Source organism: Nuphar pumila, chromosome 7, assembly GCF_984573655.1.
Source record: "Nuphar pumila chromosome 7, dmNupPumi1.hap1.1, whole genome shotgun sequence".
NCBI lineage: Eukaryota > Viridiplantae > Streptophyta > Magnoliopsida > Nymphaeales > Nymphaeaceae > Nuphar > Nuphar pumila.
The window spans coordinates 55,639,909-55,667,428 of NC_143255.1; positions in this window are offsets into that span (position 1 = coordinate 55,639,909).

Below are 27,520 nucleotides of genomic sequence, written 5' to 3' on the forward strand. Positions count from 1 at the left end.
CAATGAAATGTGAGATTTACCCGTTAAATGGGCTAAATCCATATTTTCAAAGGTAAAATCAATTTCAACCATGGATTCCCTGCATTTTTTTATTTTTCTTATCATATTAATGTTTATTTTATATTTTAGAATTAAATTAAATTTCGTTTTGATGTTTAGGTATTTTTTTTGTTATTTTCCATGTTTAAATCATAGTTTTTAGGGTTTTATTAGATTTTCATGTGTTTTGATTCTAGATCTGTAGAAATCATGCTATTTTGTGTTTAAATCTTGGTTAGAAATTTCTGATTTTTTTATATTAGTCAACATATTTGTCAGTAAGTTTCTATAAAAAAATCAGAGGTTTCGGGATTCGAGAACCTTGTTAAAAAACATATAAAGTCGAATCATGATTCCTGTGGTTTGAAATCGTTATTCGTATTCAAGTATAACTTGTAGTTGCATTTTTTTTGTCATTCAAGATCCGATTCAGAATTCATAAATTACAGTAGCTTAGTATTAGAGTCTATTATTTACTGTAAATTTTTCATAATTTTTTGTCATTGTTTGATATTTTTCCTCTGTCAGAGAGTCAGATCAACTTTTTAGAACTCGTTATGTTTTATTAAAACCCTAATTCAACTTATGTTGATCGTATCTCCCTAACCAAAGATTTGATCAATGCTATGTAAAAAAAAAATTTGTTTATCTGTCTATATGCTATTCACTGCCAAAATTTCAGAATTGTTTGATGAAATATGCTATTTTTACTTATATTTACAACCGGAAGTGTCTATTTTGATAGATTTTATATTCGCTAAATTCAAGTACAGATTGCCGGAATGATATCTCCCTAACTGGAGATGATTTTTTGATCTGTAAAAGGGAGAATCTCTATTTTTTTGTCTAGTAGTCCTCTATAAATTTTTATAAATTTCCATAGTGAATTGTCTGTGATTCGGGTCTGACACTGAATCAGGTACTACCTGTCCGCTGGTAAAAACAACATATTTTAGGGTTTTATGTAATTTTCATATTAAAATTATGTCAAAATTTGATCTTTTTATTTTTAATTTAATTTTAGGGTTATAAAGAGTGCAGGTATCGATTTTTATTAATTTTGGATCTCATTTGATGCTTGGATGAGTTAAATTGTGAAACAGGGTGCTTGTAGGATCCCGAAACACGGACAAAATCATGATTTTCATGATATTTTTGATTTTTTTTGTATAAGTTCAGGTTTTTAGGGTTTGTGTATGTTTTAATCATATTAGGGTATTTTATACCCGATTTTATGTTTATTTGACTTTATCTAAACCCCAAATCCCAAGTTTTTTCCAAAATATTTTTTGAAAACCCTGATTTCAAGGCCATAGTCTTGCTATCAGGGGCATTTTGGTCATTTGACTTCAATTTTGAAATTTCTAACTTGTATTTTCTCATTTTCAATCATATCATATCATCTTGTGTTTGATTTATTCTTATTTAAATTTCAAAATTTGCATTTTACAAAGTATATTTCTAAAAACCTTGATTTGAAGGCCAGTCTTGCTAACAGGGGCATTTTGGTTATTTTGACCCCAATTTTGAAATTTCAAATCTCATTTTCATATTTCCAATTCAATTTCATCATTTATGTTTATATCAGGGAAGCATGAATTGGGTTTATATCGGGATAATATCCGATAATTGCCAATATTTTTGGATAAATCCAGATAAACCTACATTTCTATGCTAACATATTTTCTAGTTTTGCAGGATTATTCAAGTAGAGGAATTGACTTTTCATTTTATTTTTCTTTTATTCAATTCAAATGTAATATCGAATGTAATATAGGAATAAGATTTACATTTTCTGCTTAGAATAGAGAGCATTGCATATAGTTTAATTATGCAAATATCAATATCTGATGTATGTCAATTCATACATTTTTTTTACAAATCCACCATAGTCTTCACGAATGGCACATGCACAAGCTCTTAGGGAGTTGACAAACTCAGTCGAATTCATATTCATGGCCATAGTTAGAATACGAATGAGACCCAGATTTGTGATCTTCGTATTAGCCACATTCAGCCTACACTCTTAGGCTAACTTCAAAGTGCACTGCATTTCTCAAAAATACAAAAAGATTTTCTCAACTCCTCAAAACCATGTCTTTCAAATCCATATTCATTCATTTCATTCAATTTGCAATTTCCAATTCTAATTCCAATTCAGAGAAATTGATTTTCTCAAAATTCTAAGCTTTCAAATGGTATTTCAAGTATTTCTCAAGCTCAATTCACGATTTTCCAAGTCTTAACATTCTCAATTTCCATGTTCTAATTTAGAGAAATCAAGTTTTCCAAATTTATTTAAAATTTCTCATAAATCAATTTTCTTAAAATACTTGGATTTCTTCAAAAATCGATTTTCATTTTCTTCAGAAATATTCTCTCAATAAGGTTCACAATTTTAAAAGTGTTATCTTTTTCAAAAATTCTCTAAGTATTTTCCAAACTTTGAAGCAAACATCATGTTTTCAAATCTACATTTTAAAAAAGTCATAGCATATGCCTGATTCTTTGTGCATTTAGGAAATAGAACTTGATTTAGATAAGTTGAGCAAAGCAAATCACTAGATTGATCCTTGGTTCAATTACCTTTGGTAAAGGCGCCAGGAACGGTTGAACCTCGTACTGACAGGCGAGTCCCATTCTAAAAAAATTTCCCGTATTTTAAAACGGAGGTGAGTTATTTTCAAAATCTTTTTCAAATGTCAGTTTGACTTGCAAAAGTAAAATTTTACAATAATAACAAGTTTGGCGACCGAGATGGGACCTGTCTTCGCCTGATCAATCTAATGCTCTACTTTATTTAAATTATCAAATTTGTGTTCTGCAAATGTCAACTTTTATTTCATGATATCATGTGAACCTAGGAGCCTTGAATCAAACCCAACTGACACAAATTTTATATAGACTTAGGCATGGTTTGGTAGGACTGATTAAGGAGGCATTATTCATGCTCACTTAGACTTCGGTCAAATACAATCCTCCTCAATCTAGGATCTGATTGAAAACAATGTTTGCTTCTTTAAAATTTTCAAAATCTATCTCTTTAGGTTTTAGAGCCTTCTGTTTTCTTGTATGTGCTCATATTTCTAAAACAACCCACCTACCTTTAGCCGATCTTTACGTTGCTGGGCTTTCTTTCAGAACCATAGTTCGAGACAAAGCCTCACAACTGGGCCACCTATTTGGGCTGACGCCTCCCTGCCACGTATCGAGGGCCATAGTCCAAAGTATATTAACAGATGCTCAAGGATGATGGAAAACACAAGCTTAGAATTGGAAAAATTGATTTTATGCCACGTACATCGAGCTCCGGCTCGAGTATATCGGCATAGCATGATTAGATACAACTGATCTGAGCCTAGAGTCAGGATTAAGGTCCTACAGCTCTTTCAAAATTGATGCAGCTTCTTAGGGAGTGCTGAATGTGCATAGTTGTTTGTGCAGGATGTGATTGAATGCATTCTCCTTTATTTCTCATTTCCCTTTTATTTGTCTTTTACATCATTTTTCAAATCTCATTTATTTTCCAACAGTTTTATCAAAACCCTGGACGATTTTCAAAAACCTTATATTTTTCCTCAAAAAGTTCAGGCGATTTCACTTTTCCTACCTTTCCTCTGGATCTCGAATTTCTAGCATTATTCTTATCATGCCTGCAATTTTTCAAATGCTCAAATCTTGTCTTCCAAATTCTATCCAAAATTTCCATCTCTTTTATCATCTTCAATATCTCCTTCATCATTTACCTTTCTCCCAAAAATTCTTCAATCTAAACCATCCCTTCATTCTGCAGAGAGCATTTGCAATTCTTCATGGTGTTGACAAGGTCAGATAAGAAAACTGCACCAGTCGAGGGTATAGTGTACTCAACTGCTTCAGAAGAAGAGATAGATTCCCCCTAGTCAGCTAAGAGCCAAGGTCAGCAAGACAGGGACGACATCTATCCTTAGATGTACGCCCTATTTCAGAAGATGATGAGTAAGATGTTGACTGAACAAAAATGAGCTCGTTCTGGAAAAACCAAGAAAAAGGCTAAGAGCCGCACAATCAAGAAGCAAATAAAAATATCCAAGAAGCGTATCCAACATGAGGATACATCTGATGAATCATAATCGGTAGGCGACACAGATGAAGAGTGTGAGATTCAGCCAACTTTTCAGAAGATGACTCAGGGGCAAGGGTCAGCCATTAATTCCAAGGATCAGTCTGTTAACGACCCTGACCAGCAACAGCTCAAAGACGTGGTCAAAATAGTTAAAGATTTGCAAGCTGACGATAAGGGCAAAAGGGTCTTCACAAGCGAAGACTTCTGTGATGGTTTAGACGAAGATGACAATCTCGATAATCTTCCCAGGAAATTTATCAAGTTTGATGGTTCAGGCAATCCAAAGGCACATCTGGCCATGTTCTTTGTCGAGTGTGCAAAATTCAAAAAGGATAATCGCGCTCTCTTCCTTTGCTTCCCTTGTAGTCTGGACAGAATGACAACCAAGTGGTATTCAGAGCACATCAATCCCATTGAGTTGAAGGAATTCGACAAAGTGGTCAATCTATTCATTGAGTGATTTTTGTTCAATACAAAGGCGCTACCAACCCTCAATCATCTCTACAATTTGAAGCAGAAAGAGGACGAAAAGGCTAGATACTTCATTCACAGATGAAAATCTACTTGCAATCAAATGAAGGATCCGATATCGGAAGGGCATGCGTTGTCAGTCATCCTGAATAATTTCTCCCAACCTTTAAGAGGTTTGATCTCTACCTCACTGACACGATCCTTTGTCGAATTGATAGAACGAGCTAAATGGCTCGAAATGGGATTAGAAAATGGCGAATATGAGAGCCTCACACTCTCAAAAAATAGCTTAGATGTCAAGGGAAAAGTGTGAGCCACTCATGCAACCAACACCACAGGCCAAGACAATAGCAGCGACATGAAAAGCAAAAAAGTGTAGTGCCTTCAAGCATGATAATAAGTCTTTTGACTCCCTGCAGAAATCAGGCACTCAAGAGGAGATAAAGTGTGACAGTTGGAGTTATGACTGCGAATTCACTTCTTTAGATCAACCGCTTGAGGAAGTTCTTGAATACCTGCTCGAAAAAGATTTGATCAAACTTTCACGGGTTGTCGATCCTCCAGTCACCTTAGGAAAATGGAAAGATCATTTCTGCAAGTTCCATCGAGCAATGGGGCATGATACTGAGCACTGCTTCGTCTTCAAGAACATTATTCAAGACTGCATCGACAAAAAGCTCCTTGTGGTAGATGAAAAAAATATCAGTCTGTCATCTTGACTGAGCATCACTTAAGAAGCAGACAATGCTAGCACTTTCTCATTTCTCATCTTGCTTTCATTATTTTGAAGAGATAATGTAATCCCATTCATCTTTTAGTGATTTGTCACTTTTCCTTCAATGCATCAATCAAATTATCATTTTTTCTCATAAGCTTGATGCTACCTTTTATTCTCCTTCTCTACAGAATGTTTTTTTCGCGAGGAGTGATATTCTTCAGAGTCCCTCCCGAATCAATCAAAAGTCAGTTGCTTTGTCACCTTTATAGAGCATCCTCCAAACATCAATCATCTTCCTTTTATCCAAAATTTGCTTCCCCTATTACACTAGGGCATTATTTTGAAAATTGTCTTCAAAACACCCTGTATGCAGGCAGAATCAAACAAATCTCTCATTTTGCACACATGTGCACCCATTTGCATCATTTTGCATACATTTGCATTCATTTGCATTTTCATCTGCATTCATTTGCATCAAATTTCAGTTTCCCCTTCAGGTTAAGTGATAAATCTGAGCTTTCCATTCAGGATAAGGGATAATCTTGAGACCCCGATAAAGTCGTTCAAAAGTTATCATGAAATTGAAGATTGAAAATCTCCCATCGTGATCAACAAACACTTTTTGAAACGTCAATCTTTTTCAAAATCATTTTTGTCAATCTTGTCAAAATCAACATTCGGGTTAAGCCTCCTAAACCCAGTTTAGCACTGGTTCTTCTAAATCCAGTTTAGCACCTGGTCCTTCCTAATCCCAGTTTAGCACCTGGTCCTTATAAACCCAGTTTAGCATTGGTCATTTTAAACTAAGTTTAGCACCTGGTCCTTCTAAAACCCAGTTTAGCATCGGCCCTTCCCAAAAACCAGTCTTCGAATTGGTCCTTCCCAAACCCAGTTTAGCACTGGTACCTTCTAAACCCAGTCTAGCACTTGGTCCTTCCAAATCTGGTTTAGCATCGGTCCTTCCAAAAACTAATCTTCGAATTGGTCCTTCTAAAACCCAGTTTAGCATCGGTCCTTCCAAAAACCAATATTCGAATTGGTTCTTTCAAAACCCAGTTTAGCATCGGTCCTTTCAAAAACCAATCTTCGAATTGGTCCTTCCAAAACCCGGTTTAGCATCGGTCCTTCCAAAAACCAATCTTTGAATTGAGCCTTCCAAAACCCAATTTAACATCGGTCCTTCTCAAAAACCAATCTTTGAACTGGTCCTTCCAAAACCTGGTTTAACATCGGTCCTTCCCCAAAACCAATCTTCAAATTGGTCCTTCCAAAACCCGATTTAGCATCGGTCCTTCTCAAATCCAATCTTCAAATTGGTCCTTTTACAAAATTTAACCTCGTATTGGTTATTTTACCAATTCCTGTATGCATATTGGTCATTCTTTCAAATTCAATCTTTATATTAATTCTAATTTCCAATTTTGACCTTTTGGTCACTCAATATCAATCTCAATCATTTTTCTTGCGAGGAACCCTTCTGCCAGGGAGAGTTTGAGGGAGCTCATTCTTTTCGTATGTCTTTATTGTTCATTCGTTGAACCCATTTTTTTTTCTAGGGAGACTTTGAAGGGACTCGTACTTCACGAATAATTTACAAAACAATCTTTAGTGTCACACAAGAAACCCTTTTTCCAGGAAGAGTTTCGATGGGAGCTCGTCCTCCTTGTAACCCTAAATGTCTTTTGTTAGGCCATCCCATCATCGATGACCCTTTTTCCAGGGAGAGTGTGATGGACTCGCTTCTCTTTTATATCCTTCACAACCTTTGTTATCGGTCCCATTTTCATAAGAGAAGCCTACAGATAGGGAGTTTTGACGAAAACTTTATTTCTCTTCGAAAGTTTTTTTTGCAAACACCTCCTCTTCAGGGAAGAGAGGAGTATCTTTTTATTACCCCTTCAGGTAAGGGTCAAGCCTGAGTCTCTCTTTTGGGGAAATGAGAGGAGAATCTAGCTAAGGATGTGTCATTTAGACATCAAGCAATTTCTTTCACCAAGAATTTCAAGAATATTTTGCCAATTTGTCATGAAAAATAGTTGTTAATCTCAAAAATCTTTTATTGTACAAAAGAATTACCTCACGTTACCTTCAGTATTACCACCAAAAAGAGCGAAACTTTTGCGAAGAAGGATTCAAAATCCATATTCTTTCTGTTGGCCAATCAAAGGAATGAAGAATAAATCCTTGATATGGCCAACGAAGAAAATTCAATGTTGTCGCAAAGCCATAAGTGATTGATATTAATCGAAGCTATGACACATTTTTAAAGATCATTCTTGTAAAAACAAGGCAGTCAAAATATCCTGGGTGATAAAGAAAAAAGCCACTCAATTCTCATATCTCCTCAATCATTTAAGCTGCAATTAAATATCTGCAAAAGAGATCTCTCAATCATCGTCAAGTTGAAAGCTGGTGAATGAGTTGGTCTCTGGGGGGCAAAGAAGATTTGGATCATCTCTAAGATGAAGGAGTTTGTGACGGATCCTTCAAGGGAAAGTTTAGATCATCGACAAGTTGAAGGCGAATGTGATGAACCTCTTGACAAACCCTAAAAGCTATTTAATTTTCGTTGTCATCAAGAGACCACCAACCAATGAGCCAATACCACCAATATAATCCCTAAGACAAAGAAGGATCGGAACATCTCCAAGTTGAAGGAGTTCTTGACGTACCCTTCCCCAAAAGAGAAAAGCTAGGACATCTCCAAAATGAAGGATAATGTAATAAACTCCCGAGAAACCCAAGAGAGCTCCAATTCTGTCAAAAAAAAAAGTGCAGAAAGACTATCATGAGAAAAGAATCCCAGGATATCAAACGGCCGAATCTACCAAGAATCTTCTTTAATTTTGTGAAATTCTTTTATCAATATCCCTTCACTCATTGCTTTCACAATAAGAAGTCTTTCTTTTTCATTCATATCAAAGAAATTGATAGTCTCCTTGAAAGAAAGTCAATTGCAAGTGATTTGAATTCGAATCTTAATTCTACGAAGTTAAGTCCAAATGGAGGTAATACTCTAGGCAGAAACAAGGAATATTTTTCATATATATGTGCTTATTTTCAATCATTCTTGAATTAACTATAATTTTTATCTTATTGGCAATCTTTTCAAGTTATCTTGACATGAAGTGAGAGCTTCATGTCTATTTTGATATATCCTGGCATTGTTTCTATCCCTTTTTAGATCGGATAATGGGAGTTATCCAAGATCCTTCCCTTCTTGTTTTGATCTGAGTGCCTGGGTTCTCAGATTCACACACTTTCCTATGTTCTCCACTGTCCCACCATAGACAGTTCTCATTCAGGGTAAGGGTTAAACCAGAATTGTTCCTGCAAAAGGTCATCTGTTTTAAAAACCATTCAGTCTTAGCAATGAGACGTCCAAGATCAATCCCTTTTCAAGCTTTGGGGAACCCCCTTTCTTCATTTTGCAAACCCCTCTCGGATTTATTGTCTAAAATTCGAAGGTCCCATCATGGTTTCTTCATTTGAGGATTCCCTTTATCGTCCCTTTCAGGTTAAGAGTTAAGCCTGGACCTCATTTTTCCATGAGGTATCATCCCCGTTCAGGTTAAGAATTAAGCCTGAACCTCATTTTTCCATGAGGTATCATATCTTTCAGGTTAAGGGTTAAGTTTGAACCTCATTTTTCCATGCGGTATCATCCCCTTTCAGGTTAAGGGTTAAGCATGAACCTCATTTTTTCATGAGGTATTGTCCCCTTCAGGTTAAGGGTTAAGCCTGAACCTCATTTTTCCATGAGGTATCATCCCCTTTCAGGTTAAGGGTTAAGCCTGAACCTCATTTTTCCATGAGGTATCGTCCCTTTCAGGTTAAGGGTTAAGTCTGAGCCTTGTTTTTCATGAAGTATCATCCCTTTTAGGTTAAGAGTTAAGCCTGAATCTCGTTCTTCCATGAGGTATTTTTCGTCCCATCTAGGTTAAAGGCTAAGCCTGAGCCTCATTTCGATAAAGTGAATCTTTTTCTTTATTCTTTATTCTATATTTACTATCATCACCAGAGCTAATTCTTTCATACCTCATCAGATTCTTCTAACTGGGTATTTTTATAGTCCAAATTTGGAGTGTTTTTCTTTGCCACTAAGCTTGACTTTCAATCGGCTTAGTAGCAAAGAGGGGCATCTGTAAACACCCTAAATTTTTACCCTCATCCAATGTTTACATTTCATGTGTCACTGCATATCAATGCATGCATTTGACATGTCATTTCATTATATTACATAGCATTGCATGTCATTGCATCTTATTATCGAGATCGAGAACTCTTGTTTTCAAAATATTAAATCCAGAGTCAAGTTTTAAAAACCTTTCTTTCAAAAGCAATTTCAAGTACCTGGGTTTTAAATCAACATTTTGTCATTGTCCAACCCCCAGGACACTTATATTTTAAATGTTTTTCTCAGAAAACAATCTGGATTCGTTTTAAACTCAATTTCAATTGATTTCAATTCTCAGATAAAACTCAGTTAGGTGGTGTCGCTTCTGGATTTCTTCATTAGTCGAATTTCTCAAAAATTCTAGAGTCCTAGTCGGATCCGAACTCTATCTTTTTATCTTTTTGAATCTTTTCAAAACTTTATTCTGATTTTAAACCAGTTGTGGTCATAGCCTTGCACATTTATGTCATTTTGGTTAAAATTTTAGAGTCCTAATTGGATCAGGACTCTTTTTCCAGAGTCCTAGTCCGATCAGAACTCTACTTTTTACTACCATTTTACCTTTTTTTAAGGAAATCTTTCAAAATCTTCTGTTTTAGCCAAAATTCTAGAGTTTTAACCGAATCAGGACTATTTTTCCAGAGTTTCAGTCAGACTAGGACTCTATCTGTCATCGCTATTATGCCTTTTTTAACCAAATCTTTCAAAATCTTTCAAAGAGAAGTCAAAAACTCAGAGTTTTAGTTGAACCAGAACTCTATTCGAAGAGTCCTAGTTGGATCAAGACTCTGACCCTGATCTTAATTTTGAGAGAATCTTTCCAAAATCTTTTTATTTCAAAATTATTACATCTTTATCATGGAATTTTAAAATTCTGGGATTTTATCCAAGAGTCCTGATCGAATCAAGACTCTATCCTGAGTTCATTTTCTCACTTCATTTTCATTGGTTTTCAAAAGTTCATTTTAAAGTCTCATCATTTTTTTTCTAGAAAACCAAAATTTCTCAGAATCCTAGTCAAATTAGGACTCTTCCTCAGAGTCCTAGTCGGATCAAGACTCTAAAACAGAGTTCAATTTTATCTTATTTTCACCTATTTTTTAAAATCCTCTCATTTGTTTTCTCAAAAAATCCAAAATTTTGAGAGTCCTAGTTCAATTAGGACTCTATCCCGGAGTCCACTTGGATTAGAACTCTATTTTGATTTCAATACTTGTTGCTATTTTCATTGTTTTTATAAATTCTTTTATTTGTTTTTCAGAAAATACCAAAAAAAAATCTAGAGTTTCAGTCAGATCAGGACTCTGTCCTTGAGTCTTAATCCAGTTAGGAGTATGTTCTGAAGTTTGTTTTTACTTCCATTTTCATTCATTTTCATTTGTTTTTCAAAAATTAGGTCATTTTGCAGAGTCTTGTTAATTCAGGACTCTATTTTCGAGTTTTGGTTGGGTTAGGACTCTAACCCTGACTGCATTTTCTGACTTATTTTACCAGTTCTGATAAAATCTTTCAAAAACTTCTTCATTTGGCTTTCAAAACCCTAAAAACTCAGAGTCCTAGTTTGTTTAGAACTCTGGTCCAAAATCTCAGTTCGCTTAGGACTCTATTTTCAAAACCTCTGAATTTCATCTGTTGATTTTAACCCCTTTTCAAAGCCATTTTTTAGTCTTTATTTCAAAATTTTCGAAACTTTGATGTGGATCCCACTCAGTTGGTGCCATATCTGGAGGAGTTCTGACCCAGTCAGAACTCTTTGTCATTTTAAAACTCTCAATTTTAAGACTACTTTTGAATATATTTGAAAAACCTCTCATTTTCAAGTTTTAAAATCGCTTTTGAAAATTCAAGTGGGGCCAACTCGGGGTGGCACCACATTTGAAGAAGTCAGGGTTAGACTAGGTTTAGTCAGTGTCCTAGTTAGATTAGGAATCTAGAAGAGTCCAAATTTGACTTTAAAAGTCATAGTTTTACTTTAGATTTTAAAGTTTTAAATTAGGGTTTTTGAAAAATGCCAAGTGGCGCCACATATGGGAAGTTCCCTAAAACATTTAGAAGTTTAATTAGGGTTAGTTAGGATCCCTTTAGGGTTAGGAAGCCACCAAAAATTGTCCTCCCCATTTAGCCTATCTTGATAAACTCCAAAAAATTTAAAACTCTCCAAATTAGCCCTAATTACATGGATTTTCAAAAATCTATAAAAAGGGTTCTTTAGAGGAATCAAAGAAGGCTCTTTTTCTCCCCAATTTTGTGGCCTCTCTCTCTTTCTCTAGAAGCTCTCCTTCCTCCTTAGTAGCTGCAGCCCCAAGGTAAGACTATTTAATGGTTTTTTATAATTTTTATTATTTGTTTTTATAATTTTATCATGATTTCACCATGGGCGCCCCTTTTTCATGTTTTTTAACAATGGGTTTCATCCAAGAACTCCAAAATCGACCCAAGAAGATGATCTAACTCAGTTTGAGGGTGTTTTTCAAGATTTTAATCCGTTAGAATCATTTAGAGGTACGTTTTCTACGTTCTTAACCAATGAAATGTGAGATTTACCTGTTAAATGGGCTAAATCCATATTTTCAAAGGTAAAATCAATTTCAACCATGGATTCCCTGTATTTTTTTTATTTTCTTATCATATTAATGTTTATTTTATATTTTAGAATTAAATTAAATTTCGTTTTGATGTTTAGGTATTTTTTTTTGTTATTTTCCATGTTTAAATCATAGTTTTTAGGGTTTTATTAGATTTTCATGTGTTTTGATTCCAGATCTGTAGAAATCATGCTATTTTGTGTTTAAATTTCTATTAGAAATTTCTGATTTTTTTATATTTAGTCTATGTATTTGTCAGTAAGTTTCTATAAAAAAATTAGAGGTTTTGGGATTCGGGAACCCTGTTAAAAAAGTATAAAGTCGAATTGTGATTCCTGTGGTTTAAAATTGTTATTCTTATTCAAGTATAACTTGTAGTTGCATTATTTTTGTCATCCGAGATCCAATTCAGAATCCGTAAATTGCAGTAGCTTAGTATTAGATTCTATTATTTACTGTAAAGTTTTCATAATGTTTTCTCACTGTCTGATATTTTTCCTTTGTTAGAGAGTCAGATCAACTTTTAGAACTTGTTATGTTTTATTAAAACCCTAATTCAACTTATGTTGATCGTATCTCCCTAACCGGAGATTCAATCAATGATCTCTAAAAAAGAAAATTGTTTATCTGTCTATCTACTAATCACTGCCAAAATTTGAGAATTGTTTAATGAAGTATTCTATTTTTCCTTATATTTGCAACCAAAAGTGTCTATTTTGTTAGATTTTATATTCGCTAAATTCAAGTACAGATTGCTAGAATTATATCTCACTAACCGGAGATGATTTTTCTGATCTGTAAAAAGTAAAATATTTGTTTTTTGTCTAGTAGTCCTCTATAAATTTTTTAAAATTTTCATGATGAATTGACTCTTGATTCGGGTCTGACACTGAAATAGGTACTACGTGCCCGTTGGTAAAAGTAACATATTTTAGTGTTTTATATAATTTTTGTATTAAAATTATGTCAAAATTTGATCTTTTTATTTTGTAATTTAATTTTAGGGTTATAAAGAGTGTAGGTATTGATTTTTTTTTATTTTGGATCTCATTTGATACTCGGATGAGTTAAATTGCAAAATAGGGTGCCCACAGGATCCCGAAACACTGACAAAATCATGATTTTCATTATATTTTTGATTTTTTGTGTATAAGTTCGGGTTTTTAGGGTTTGTGTATGTTTTTAATCATATTAGGGTATTTTATACCCAATTTTATGTTTATTTGACTTTATCTAAACCCGAAATCCCAAGTTTTTACCAAAATATTTTCTGAAAACCCTGATTTCAAGGCCATAGTCTTGCTATCAGGGGCATTTTGGTCATTTGACTTCAAATTCAAAATTCCTAACTTGGATTTTCTCATTTTTAATCATATCATATCATCTTGTGTTTGATTTATTCTCATTTGAATTTCAAAATTTGTATTTTATAAAATATCTTTCTAAAAACCCTGATTTCAAGGCCATAGTCTTGCTAATAGAAGCATTTTGGCTATTTTGACCTCAATTTCGAATTTTCAAATCTCTTTTTCATATTTGCAATTTAATTTTTTCATTTATGTTTATATCAGGGAAGCATGAATTGGGTTTATATCTAGATAATATCTGATAATTGCCAATATTTTCGGATAAATCCAGATAAACCTATATTTCTGTGCTAACATATTTTCTAGTTTTGCAGGATTATTCAAGTAGAGGACTTAGCTTTTCATTTTATTTTTCTTTTATTCAATTCAAATGTAATATCGAATGTAATATTGGAATAAGATTTACATTTTCTGCTTAGAATAGGGAGCATTGCATATTGTTTAATGCTGTAAATATCAATATCTGATGTATGCCAATTCATGCATTTTTTTTATAAATCCACTATGGTCTAAACGAATGGAATGTGCACAAGCTCTTAGGGAGTTGACAAACTAGGTGGAATTCGTATTCATATCCATAGTCAGAATATGAATGAGACCCAGATTTGTGATCTTCGTATTAGTCACATTCAACCTACACTCTTAGGCTAACTTCAAAATGCACTGCATTTCTCAAAAATAAAAAAAGATTTTCTCAACTTCTCAAAACCATGTCTTTCAAAACCATATTCATTCATTTCATTCAATTTGCAATTTCCAATTCCAATTCAGAGAAATCGATTTTCTCAAAATTTTCTCAGCCTTATTCAGAAATTGATTTTCTCAAAACTCTAAGCTTTCAAATGGTATTTCAAGTATTTCTCAAGCTCAATTCACGATTTTCCAAGTCTTAACATTCTCAATTCCCAAGTTCTAATTCAGAGAAATCAAGTTTTCCAATGTTATTTAAAATTCCTTAGAAATCAATTTTCTTAAAATACTTGGATTTCTTTAGAAATCGATTTTCATTTTCTTCAGAAATATTCTCTCAATAAGGTTCACGATTTTCAAAGTGTTATCTTTTCTAAGAATTTTCTAAGTATTTTCCAAACTTTGAAGCAAACATCATGTTTTCAAATCTACATTTTCAAAAATTCATAGCACATGCCTGATTCTTTATGCATTTAGGAAATAGAACATGATTTAGATAAATTGAGCAAAGCAAAGCACTAGATTGATCCTTGGTTGAATTACCCCTGTTAAAGGCACCAAGAACGGTTGAACCTTGTACCGACAAACGAGTCCCATTCTACGAAATTTTTCCACATTTTGAAACGGAGGCGAGTTATTTTCAAAATCTTTTTCAAAGGTCAGATTGAATTACAAAAGTAAAATTTTGCAATGATAACAATGATTCCCCAACAGCAGCCAGTGTGATCTTTTGAGTCGAGTTTGATTCATGGTTGGCATGCCCATCACGTCATTGGGTGTTGCATCATCTTGTGAAGTGCAGTTTTGTTTATTAGTTTAACATAACATGTTAGTAATCGTTAGTGTTTTTTTAGTTTTATAATTCGGTTAGCATTAGATTTACTAATTGTTAATTAGCTTTAACGTTTTTATTTGATTAGCATAATACATTAGTTTAGTTAGTTCTAAACACTATTCACATTTTCTTCTTGGTGGTTAATTAGTTAGTTGTTTCTTTTTATTTTGTCATAGTTTGTTTCATCAATTGTTTCTTGTTCATTAGTTAATTTATTTTGTTAATTTGCCTTTTAGTAGTTTCATAACTTAATTCCTGTTAGTTAAAGAGTTAGTTTTACTATTTTGTCTTTTAGTGTAGTTTGTCATTTCATGTTAGTTTATTTCACATTTTTGTGATTTGTGTTCATACTAACATTCAATTTTTGTGTAGTTTTCTCTCTTATTTTTGTGTTTCATTTTTTTTTTTGTAGGAGAGCATTCAGACGTGCGGTGAAATCTCGAACTACCCCCGAAGAGCCCTCTGAGGTCCAAAAAAGGTCCCTTCAAAAGGCCCTTCAGGCCCCTCAGAGAGCCCTTCAAGACTAGAAACCAATGATAAAGAAACAAAGTAATGAAGATAAAAAAGGCACTAGAAGCTTTGAGCACTGAAAACCTTTTCCTTTCTTTTTAGCTTAGGTCTTATTTATTTAATTCATTGGGTCTATAATAAAACTATTTATTTATTTGTTGAATCCCTCCGCAAAGGGCCATACTCTTAGTTTAGTTATTTAATTAATTCATTTTATTTTGGCAATAAAGAGTAGTTTAGCTTTTGTGGAATACAAAGTACTTTCTCCCTTTCCCTGAGATCGACCCGGACTCCACCACTCGTGCGAGCTAGTTTTTTTACTATTTGGTGTTTGGCTTTCATACTATTTTTATTTAAAATATTATTTTAAAATCTATTTCATAAAACTTACACCAAATTTTTGGCGCCGTTGCCGGAGAACGATGATTGAAATACGAGTATTCACTTTATTGCCTCTTGTGTGTTCTTGTTTTACTGATGATTGTTATTTTCCTTTCTGCATAATATTTAGGATCGCTAGTTTATTTTTTTTGTTCATTAAGTAGGATTGCTAGTTTGTTTTTGTATTTAGAATTTTTAGAACGATATTGCTTGTGCGCCCTAGAGACCAGTTTACTTTTCCTGCATGACCCACCTAATAGGTTTTCTCTTAGGAGATGACTGTGCATGATTGGTACCATGCTCATAGTTTGCTTTTTCATAAAATATTTGTTTGTGTGCAAGTGTGTGGTGTGTGTTTACTACTTTCTTTCTTTATTTTATTTTACCTGCTTCGTGGTTTGCTGTGGTTTGATCACGTTTGCGCGTTAGGTAGGTAGAAAACTCCTCTTTAGGTCGATTGCTACATCTGTCTACCCTCAGGTATATGCAAGGGAGACACTCACTTGACCTTGAGCTTGTGGACACTTTAGAGGATCCTGAGTCTCATGTTAGGAAAGCTCGCAAACCCGGCCCCATGGCTAAGGATTAGTAATTGAATCATCCTCTCAGGGAGTACTTCATTCCTAATGTTTACACTCCCGCCTCCTGCATCACGAGACCTGATGTAGGAGCAAACCATTTTGAAATCAAGGACAATCTCATTCAAATGCTGCCCTTCTTTTATGGCCTTAGCAACGAAGACCCCTACCATCATCTTAATGAGTTCCTCGAGATCTGCTCTATGGTGTAGATCAATAATTTTAGGAATGACATATTGAGGTTGACATTGTTCCCGGTCTCACTCAAGGACAAAACCAAGTAATGGATGAAGACCTTAGATACAATTCAAATTATCACTTAGGAAAAGATGTAAAGAGAATTTCTCAAGAAATACTTTCCTATTGGTAAGACGAACCAGTTTCAAAAAGTCATCACCAGCTTTTCATAGATTGAGGGGAAACAATTTTATGAGACATGAGAGAGGATAAAAGATCTTCTTCGAAGGTATCCCCACCACCAGCACTACAAGAAAAATGTTAATTAGCAACGACAATTTGTTAGGAAAATAATCCATCACAATTTTATAACGAATTAGCGAGAGAAAATTAGTCATCCCTAAAATTGGAATTAGTTGCAGAATTAGTGATGGAAAAATTCTGTCTTAAAATTCGTCGCTAATTAGCGAATAAAACATTCTGTCTCAAACTCCGTCAGAACTTCGTGATGGATGAGTGGAAATTTTTTTTTGTCGCTAATCCATCACTATTTAGCGATGGATTTTGAGACAGATTTTTTCTGTCGCTAATCCATCGCTAATTTTTTATGTAAAATGGCCCATATAGGGCACAAAATTAACTATGCAAACCTGCTCTCTTTCTCTCACGCCCCTCTTCCACAGACCGCCCCCGCGCTGCTCACCATCTCTGCCCCTGCTCTCTGGTGTCCCACCGATAGCTCCCTCCGAAGACCTCATTGGCCACCTCCCGTTCTCCTCCCTCAGTTGTTCCCCCTCTGTCACCCCTTTTCCCTCGGGTGAACCCTCTCTCTCGCTAAACGTATTTTGGCCACCCAACGTCGGTGACCCCCACTCTGCGTCTGAACCTCTCAGGTGATCTCTTCCTCCCCCTCTCTATTGTCTTCTTCAACTTTTTTCTTGTCGTCTCTCTTCTTTCTTCTCTATCCTTTGTCCCCTGCAGCTCACCAGCAACCCCACCCTGCATCCAGCCACCTACCGCTGTCGACGACCTTAGCCAGAGCACCTCCCGACCTCCTATCCCCACTACCATCTGTTATCATCGCAAAATTTTTACTTTTTGTGAGTCAAACTGACCTTCGAAAAAGTTTTTGAAAATAACTTGCCTCCGTTTTAAAATGCGGGATAATTTTGAAGAATGAGACTCACATGTCAGTACGAGGTTCAACCGTTCCTGGCGCCTTTACCAGGGATAATCAAACCAAGGATCAATTGTATGTTTAACTTTGCTCAACTTGTCTAAATCATGTTCTATTTCCTAAATATACAAAGAATCAGGCATGTGCTATGAATTTCTGAAAATGCATATTTGAAAACATGATGTTTGCTTTGAATATTGGAATACTTGGAAAATATGTCACTTGAAAAATCATAAATCATGGTAAAAGAATATTTCTGAAGAAAATGAAAATCGATTTCTGAAGAATCCAAGTGTTTTGTGAAAATGAATTTCTAAGGAATTTCAAGTAACTTTGGAAAGACTTGATTTTTCTAAATTTAAACTTTGAAATTGAAGATATAACTTGGAAAATCAGGATTTTGAACTTTGAAAAATACTTGAAATATCATTTGAAAACTTAGAGTTTTGAGAAAAATCAATTTTAGAATAAGACTTAGAAATTTTGAGAAAATTGATTTTTCTGAACTGAAATTGGAATTTGCAAATGCATGAATTGAATAAATATGGATTTGAAAGACTTGATTTTGAGGAATTGAGAAAATCCTTTTTGTATTTTTGAGAAATGCAGTGCATTTTTGAAGTTAGCCTAAGAGTGTAGGCTGAATGTGGCTAATACGAAGATTACAAATCTGGGTCTCATTCGTATTCTGACTATGGCCATAAATACAAATTCCACCAAGTTTGTCAACTCCATAAGATCTAGTGCACGTGCCATTCGTGTAGACCATAGTGAATTGGTAAAAATATGCATGAATTGGCATACATAGCAGTTATATATCAAAGCTTAAAACTATATGCAATGCATCCTATTCTATGCAGGAATTGAAATTCTTATTCCAAAATTAATTACAATTTACATCACTAATCAAATTTAAATACAGAAAATAAAGAAAAATAAAGTCTTCAATGTTCTTGCAAAACTAGAAAACTTGTTAGTGAAGATATGTTGGCTTTTCTAGATTTATCCAGTAATATCTAAAAATTACTGGATTTTGCTAGACATAAGCCATTTTCCATGATTCCCTGATATAAACTTAATAAAATATGAAATAAAATAGAAGAAATATGAAAATGAAATTTAAAATTTCGAAATTGGGGTCAAAATGACCAAAATACCCCTGATAGCAAGACTATGGCCTTGAAATCAGGGTTTTCAGAAAGATATTTTGTAAAGTGCAAGTTTTGAAATTCAAATAAAGATAAATCAAACTAAATATGATATGACATGATTAAAAATATGAAAATAAGCATTTAGAATTTCTAAATTGAGGTCAAATGACTAAATAACCCCTGATAGCAAGACTATGCCTTGAAATCAGGGTTTTCTAAAATAGATTTTGGTAAAAACTTGGGATTTATGATGAAAATAAACACAAAATAAAACATGAAACATCCTAACATGATTCTAAACAAAAACAAACCCTAAAAACACACACTTATGCACGAAAATCAAGAAATATCACAAAAATTGTGATTTTGGCAATGTTTCGGGATCCTACGGGGCCCTGTTTTGCAATTTGATCAATTTAGGCATCAAACGGATTTCAAATTTCATAAAAATTGTTACCTGCACTTGTTATGTCTTTGAAGTCAGATTGAAAAAATAAAAATAATTTTTTGACATTATTTTAATCTGAAAATTGCATTAACACCCTAAAATAAGTTATTTTTAACCTAGGTCACAAACTAGTTTCAGAGTTAGACCCGAATCAGGGGTCAATCCTCCATGAAAACTTTTAATTTTTTACAGAGATAAACTAGGAAGAAATACAGATACTTCTCAATTTACAGATTGGAAAAAGCATCTCTGGTTAGGGAGAAACCCTTCCAGCAATCGGAACTAAAATCTAACAAATCTAATAGGGGTTAAAACAGATACTTTGAATTGAAAATACATAAATAAATAGCAAACCCAATCAAAAATTTCTGAAATTTTAGAAGTGCACAGTGAACCAAAAAATAATAATACTCATTTTTTACAGATCATGAATCGGATCTGTGGTTTGGGATTTATGAATAACACAAGTCTGATTAGGGTTTTGGTAAACCCTAACGAGTTTTAAATTTAAAATCAGATTCTCTGACAGAGTAAAAATACTAAACTGACATCAAAAATTTCCACAATTTTTCAGTAAATATCTCTCATCAATATGAATCCATGGCATTTTACAGATCTTGAATCAGACATCGGATGAGAAAAATATCATAACAGCAAGTTACCCTTCTGATTTTAACAATGATTTTAAAGTTTTAAAAACCTGATTTGATGTCTGATTTTTCTGACAAAGTTCCCGAATCCCAAAACCTCTGATTTTTTTTATAGTAGTTCAATTACACATCCATGTATCACATATAAAAAAATCAGAAATTTACAGTGAGTGATTCAATACGAAATAACATGTTCTTTGATGATTCAAGCTTGAAACACACAGAAATTTGATAAAACCTAATAAAGCATGCATTAATCAATGAAAACAATAAAGGAAATACCAAAACAGTAAAATAAAATTGATTTCTATGCTGGAAAACGTGTAATAAACATAAATAAGCAAAGAAATAAATAAAATACAGGGAATCCATGGCTGAAATTTGATTTTACCTTAAAAAGCATGGATTTCACCCATTTAACAGGTAAATCGCATGTTTTAATGGTTAAGAATATAAAAAATAATGCAATAAACGATTCTAATGGATTAGAATCATGAAAAACAGCATGGAATAGGGTTAAATCATTTTCTTAAATTGATTTTGTAGTTCTTGGATGAAATCCATAGTTAAATCCATGAACACAAGAGTTTCCATGGTGAAATCTATCGAAAAATCATAAAAAACTAATAAAAAATAATAAAAAAATATTAAATAACTCACCTTGGGCCTGCAGCTGCAATGGAGGAAGGTGGAGGTGCTGGAGAGGAGAGAGAATCCAAGAAAATTTGAGAGAAAAAGAGCTCCCTTTGACCCCCTTTAGGCCCCCTATTTATAGTTTTTCAAAACCCATGTAATTAGGATTAATTAATACCTAACTTTGACTTTTTCAAACTCTATCTAAAACCACCAAGGGAGGACGATTTTTTGTGGTTTCCTAACCCTAAATGAACTCTAACTAAACATTAATTAACACCTAATTAAACCCAAAAAAGTCCAAATGTGACACCACCTAGTATGGACCCACATTTGGTTTTTAAAACCTGAATTTAAAACCTTTAAAAACCAATGGTTTAAAAGTTAAATAAAATTGATTTTTAAAATTGCTTTTGACTCCTTTAAACCCCTAACCTAACTAGGACAATGACTAACCCTAGTCTAACCTTGACTTCTTCAAATGTGGCGCCACCCCGAGTGGGCCCCTCTTGAATTTTCAAAAACTATTTAAAACTTGAAAATGAGAGGTTTTTTCAAAAAAGATTCAAAAGTAGACTTTGAGATTGAAAGTTTTGAAATTGTACAGAGTCTTGACTGAGTCAAAATTCCTCTGGATATAGCGCTAACTGAGTGGGCCCCACATCAAAGTTTTGAAAATTTTGAAATAAATACTGAAAATGACTTTGAAAAGGCGTTAAAATCAATAGTTGAAATTCAGAATTTTTGAAAATAGAGTCTCAAGCGAACTGGAACTCCAGGCTAGAGTCCTGAAATTTTAGGACTCTGAGATTTTGGATTTTAAAAGCCAAATGAAGGAGTTTTTGAAAAGATTTTATAAAAAATGGTAAAACAAGTCAGAAAATACAGTCAGGGTTAGACTCCTAACTCAATCAGAACTCTGAAATAGAGTCTTGAATTAACCGGACTCTACAAAATGACCTAATTTTTGAAAACAAATGGAAATAAGTGAAAATGGAATAAAAACAGACTTCAAAACAGACTCCTGACTAAACTAGGACTCCGGGACAGAGTTCCTATCAGACTGAAACTCGAGATTTTTTGGTATTTTTCTTGAAAAACAAATGAAAAAACTTGTCAAAACAGTGAAAACAATAACGAATATTGAAATAAGACAGAGTTCTGATCCAACTGAGACTCTGAGAACAGAGTCCTGATTGAACTAGGACTCTCAGATTTTTGGATTTTCTGAGAAAACAAATGAGAGAATTTTGGAAAATAGTTAAAAACAGGATGAAATTGAAGTTTTGGTTCAGAGTCCTGTTCTGATTAGTACTCTGAGAAAGAGTCCTGATTCGATCAAAACCCTAAAAATTTTTGGTTTTCTGATAAGTAAATGATGAAATATAAGCAAAGCTTTTGAAAACTAGTGAAAATGAAGTATAAAAATCAATTTTGGATAGAGTCCTGATTCGATCAAGACTCTGCGGTAGAGTCCTGATTTCATCAGGACTCTGGGATAAAACCTCAAAATTTTGAATTTTTTTGATAGAAGTGTAACAGTTTTGATAGATGGAAAGATTTTTGAAAGATTCTTTCAAAATTGAAATTAGGATCAGAGTCCTGATCCAACAAGGACTCTCTGAACAGAGTCCTGTTTTGACTAAAACTCTAAGTTTCTGACTCATTTTGAAAGATTTTGAAAGATTTGATTAAAAATGGATAAAATAGTTGTAAAAGATTAGAGTCCTGATCTGATTAAAACTCTGAAGAAGAGTCCTGATCCGATTGGACTCTTGAAGAAGAGTCCTGATCCAACTAGGACTCTGAAATTCTGGCCAAAACAGAAGATTTTGAAAGGTTTTCTTCAAAAACAGGTAAAAAGGTAGTGAAAAGTAGAGTTTTGATCCGACTAGGACTCTGGAAAAAGAGTCTTGATCCAACTAGGACTCTAAGATTTTGGGCAAAATGGAGGAAATGGACAAGGGATATGGCCATAACTGGTTTAAAATCAAAATAGAGTTTTGAAAATGTTTTAAAAAGATAAAAAGATAGAGTCCTGATCCAACTAGGACTCTAAAATTTTTGAGATTTTTAATAAATGAAGGAATCCAGAAGCGACACCAGCTAAATGGGCCTCATCTGAGAATTGAAATCAATTGAAATTGAGTTTGAAATGAATCCAGATTGTTTTATGAGAAAATACTTCAAAATATAAGGTCCTGGGGGTTGGCAAATGACATAATGTTGATAAAAAAAAACCCAAGATTTAAAATTGATTTTGAAAGAAGAGTTTTAAAACCCTAATCTGGATTAAATATTTTTAAAAACAGGAGTGTTGGATCTCGAAAATGAGATGTAATGACATGCAATGCTATGCAGTGCAATGAAATGGTATGTAGGATGTATGTAATGACGTATGAAATGTAAGCACTGGATAAGAGTGAAAATTTGGGGTGCTTACACCATCTCCCTCTGTCCAGTTTAGGTTCGCTGGGCACCCAACCGCCTCCCTCTCTGACAGCCTCGTCAGGCATCCAACCCTAGCTGACACCCTCAATTTTCGTCTGGCAGGGGCGAAGCCCTTACCATTTCAAAGTTTCAACAGGCAGGGGCTTCACTCCTGCCTCTCTGTATTCTGTCAGGAAAGGGTGAAGCCCCTGCCATCGGCTTTGTCAAATTGGCAGGGGCAAGGCCCTTGCCTGCTCTGATTTTTGGCAAGCGGGGGCCTAGCCCCTGCCCCTGTTATCCCTTCAACAGGCATGGGCGAGGCCCCTTGCTGCCTTTGGGTTTTCGGCATGAGGGCTTCCCCCCTTGACTCTTTTCATTTCTCTGTCCGATAAGGGTGTGTCCCCTGTCCCTTCTTCTTTCATTTTTATTATTTACCATGCTAATATGTTGTGCCTTCGCAGCTTGCATGACGGAGCCACATGCGCCCCGTGGCCTGAGACCTTTAGCTCGTATACTCGAGACATGTGCAAGTTTTGAAATTCAAATAAAGATAAATCAAACTAAATATGATATGACATGATTAAAAATATGAAAATAAGCATTTAGAATTTCTAAATTGAGGTCAAATGACTAAATAACCCCTGATAGCAAGACTATGCCTTGAAATCAGGGTTTTCTGAAATAGATTTTGGTAAAAACTTGGGATTTATGATGAAAATAAACACAAAATAAAACATGAAACATCCTAACATGATTCTAAACAAAAACAAACCCTAAAAACACACACTTATGCACGAAAATCAAGAAATATCACAAAAATTGTGATTTTGGCAATGTTTCGGGATCCTACGGGGCCCTGTTTTGCAATTTGATCAATTTAGGCATCAAACGGATTTCAAATTTCATAAAAATTGTTACCTGCACTTGTTATGTCTTTGAAGTCAGATTGAAAAAATAAAAATAATTTTTTGACATTATTTTAATCCGAAAATTGCATTAACACCCTAAAATAAGTTATTTTTAACCTAGGTCACAAACTAGTTTCAGAGTTAGACCCGAATCAGGGGTCAATCCTCCATGAAAACTTTTAATTTTTTACAGAGATAAACTAGGAAGAAATACAGATACTTCTTAATTTACAGATTGGAAAAAGCATCTCTGGTTAGGGAGAAACCCTTCCAGCAATTAGAACTAAAATCTAACAAATCTAATAGGGGTTAAAACAGATACTTTGAATTGAAAATACATAAATAAATAGCAAACCCAATCAAAAATTTCTGAAATTTTAGAAGTGCACAGTGAACCAAAAAATAATAATACTCATTTTTTACAGATCATGAATCGGATCTGTGGTTTGGGATTTATGAATAACACAAGTCTAATTAGGGTTTTGGTAAACCCTAACGAGTTTTAAATTTAAAATCAGATTCTCTGACAGAGGAAAAATACTAAACAGAAATAAAAAATTTCCAAAATTTCACAGTACATAGCTCTCATGAATATGAATCCATGGCATTTTACAGATCTTGAATCGAACATCGGATGAGAAAAATATCATAACAGCAAGTTACCCTTTTGATTTTAACAATGATTTTAAAGTTTTAAAAACCCGATTTGATGTCTGATTTTTCTGACAGAATTCCCGAATCCCAAAACCTCTGATTTTTTTTATAGTAGTTCAATTACACATCCATGTATCACATATAAAAAAATCAGAAATTTACAGTGAGTGATTCAATACGAAATAACATGTTCTTTGATGATTCAAGCTTGAAACACACAGAAATTTGATAAAACCTAATAAAGCATGCATTAATCAATGAAAACAATAAAGGAAATACCAAAACAGTAAAATAAAATTGATTTCTATGCTGGAAAACGTGTAATAAACATAAATAAGCAAAGAAATAAATAAAATACAGGGAATCCATGGCTGAAATTTGATTTTACCTTAAAAAGCATGGATTTGACCCATTTAACAGGTAAATCGCATGTTTTAATGGTTAAGAATATAAAAAATAATGCAATAAACGATTCTAATGGATTAGAATCATGAAAAACAGCATGGAATAGGGTTAGATCATTTTCTTGAATTGATTTTGTAGTTCTTGGATGAAATCCATGGTTAAATCCATGAACACAAGAGTTTCCATGGTGAAATCTATTGAAAAATCATAAAAAACTAATAAAAATAATAAAATAATATTAAATAACTCACATTGGGCCTGCATCTGCAATGGAGGAAGGTGGAGGTGCTGGAGAGGAGAGAGAATCCAAGAAAATTTGAGAGAAAAAGAGCTCCCTTTGACCCCCTTTAGGCCCCCTATTTATAGTTTTTCAAAACCCATGTAATTAGGATTAATTAATACCTAACTTTGACTTTTTCAAACTCTATCTAAAACCACCAAGGGAGGACGATTTTTTGTGGTTTCCTAACCCTAAATGAACTCTAACTAAACCTTAATTAACACCTAATTAAACCCTAAAAAGTCCAAATGTGACACCACCTCGTATGGACCCACATTTGGTTTTTAAAACCTGAATTTAAAACCTTTAAAAACCAATGGTTTAAAAGTTAAATAAAATTGATTTTTAAAATTGCTTTTGACTCCTTTAAACCCCTAACCTAACTAGGACAATGACTAACCCTAGTCTAACCTTGACTTCTTCAAATGTGGTGCCACCCCGAGTGGGCCCCTCTTGAATTTTCAAAAACTATTTTAAAACTTGAAAATGAGAGGTTTTTCAAAAGAGATTCAAAAGTAGACTTTGAGATTGAAAGTTTTGAAATTGTACAGAGTCTTGACTGAGTCAAAATTCCTCTGGATATAGCGCTAACTGAGTGGGCCCCACATCGAAGTTTTGAAAAATTTGAAATAAATACTGAAAATGACTTTGAAAAGGTGTTAAAATCAATAGTTGAAATTCAGAATTTTTGAAAATAGAGTCTCAAGCGAACTGGAACTCCGAGCTAGAGTCCTGAAATTTTAGGACTCTGAGATTTTGGATTTTAAAAGCTAAATGAAGGAGTTTTTGAAAAGATTTTATAAAAAATGGGAAAACAAGGCAGAAAATACAGTCAGGGTTAGACTCCTAACTCAATCAGAACTCTGAAATAGAGTCTTGAATTAACTGGACTCTACAAAATGAACTAATTTTTGAAAACAAATGAAAATAAGTGAAAATGGAATAAAAACAGACTTCAAAACAGACTCCTGACTGGACTAGGACTCCGGGACAGAGTTTCGATCAGACTGAAACTCTAGATTTTTTGGTATTTTTCTGAAAACAAATGAAAGAACTTGTCAAAACAGTGAATACAATAACGAATATTGAAATAAGACAGAGTTCTGATCCAACTGAGACTTTGAGAACAGAGTCCTGATTAAACTAGGACTCTCAGATTTTTGGATTTTCAGAGAAAACAAATGAGAGAATTTTGGAAAATAGTTAAAAACAGGATGAAATTGAAATTTTGGTTCAAAGTCCTGTTCTAATTAGGACTCTGAGAAAGAGTCCTGATTCGATCAGAACCCTAAAAAAATTTGGTTTTCTGAAAAGTAAATGATGAAATATAAGCAAAGCTTTTGAAAACTAGTGAAAATGAAGTATAAAAATCAATTTTGGATAGAGTCCTGATTCGATCAGAACTCTGGGGTAGAGTCCTGATTTCATCAGGACTCTGGGATAAAACCTCAAAATTTTGAATTTTTTGATAAAAGTGTAACAGTTTTGATAGATGGAAAGATTTTTGAAAGATTCTTTCAAAATTGAAATCAGGATCAGAGTCCTGATCCAACTAGGACTCTCTGAACAGAGTCCTGTTTTGACTAAAACTCTAAGTTTATGACTCATTTTGAAAGATTTGATTGAAAATGGATAAAATAGTTATAAAATATTAGAGTCCTGATCTGATTAAAACTCTGAAGAAGTGTCCTGATCCGACTGGACTCTTGAAGAAGAGTCCTGATCCAACTAGGACTCTGAAATTCTGGCCAAAACAGAAGATTTTGAAAGGTTTTCTTCAAAAACAGGTAAAAAGGTAGAGAAAAGTAGAGTTTTGATCCGACTAGGACTCTGAAAAAAGAGTCCTGATCCAACTAGGACTCTAAGATTTTGGCCAAAATGGAGGAAATGGACAAGGGATATCGCCGTAACTGGTTTAAAATCAAAATAGAGTTTTGAAAATATTTTAAAAAGATAAAAAGATAGAGTCCTGATCCAACTAGGACTCTAAATTTTTTGAGATTTTTAATAAATGAAGGAATCCAGAAGCGACACCACCTAAATAGGCCTTATCTGAGAATTGAAATTGAGTTTGAAATGAATCCAGATTGTTTTCTGAGAAAATACTTCAAAATATAAGGTTCTGGGGCTTGGCAAATGACATAATGTTGA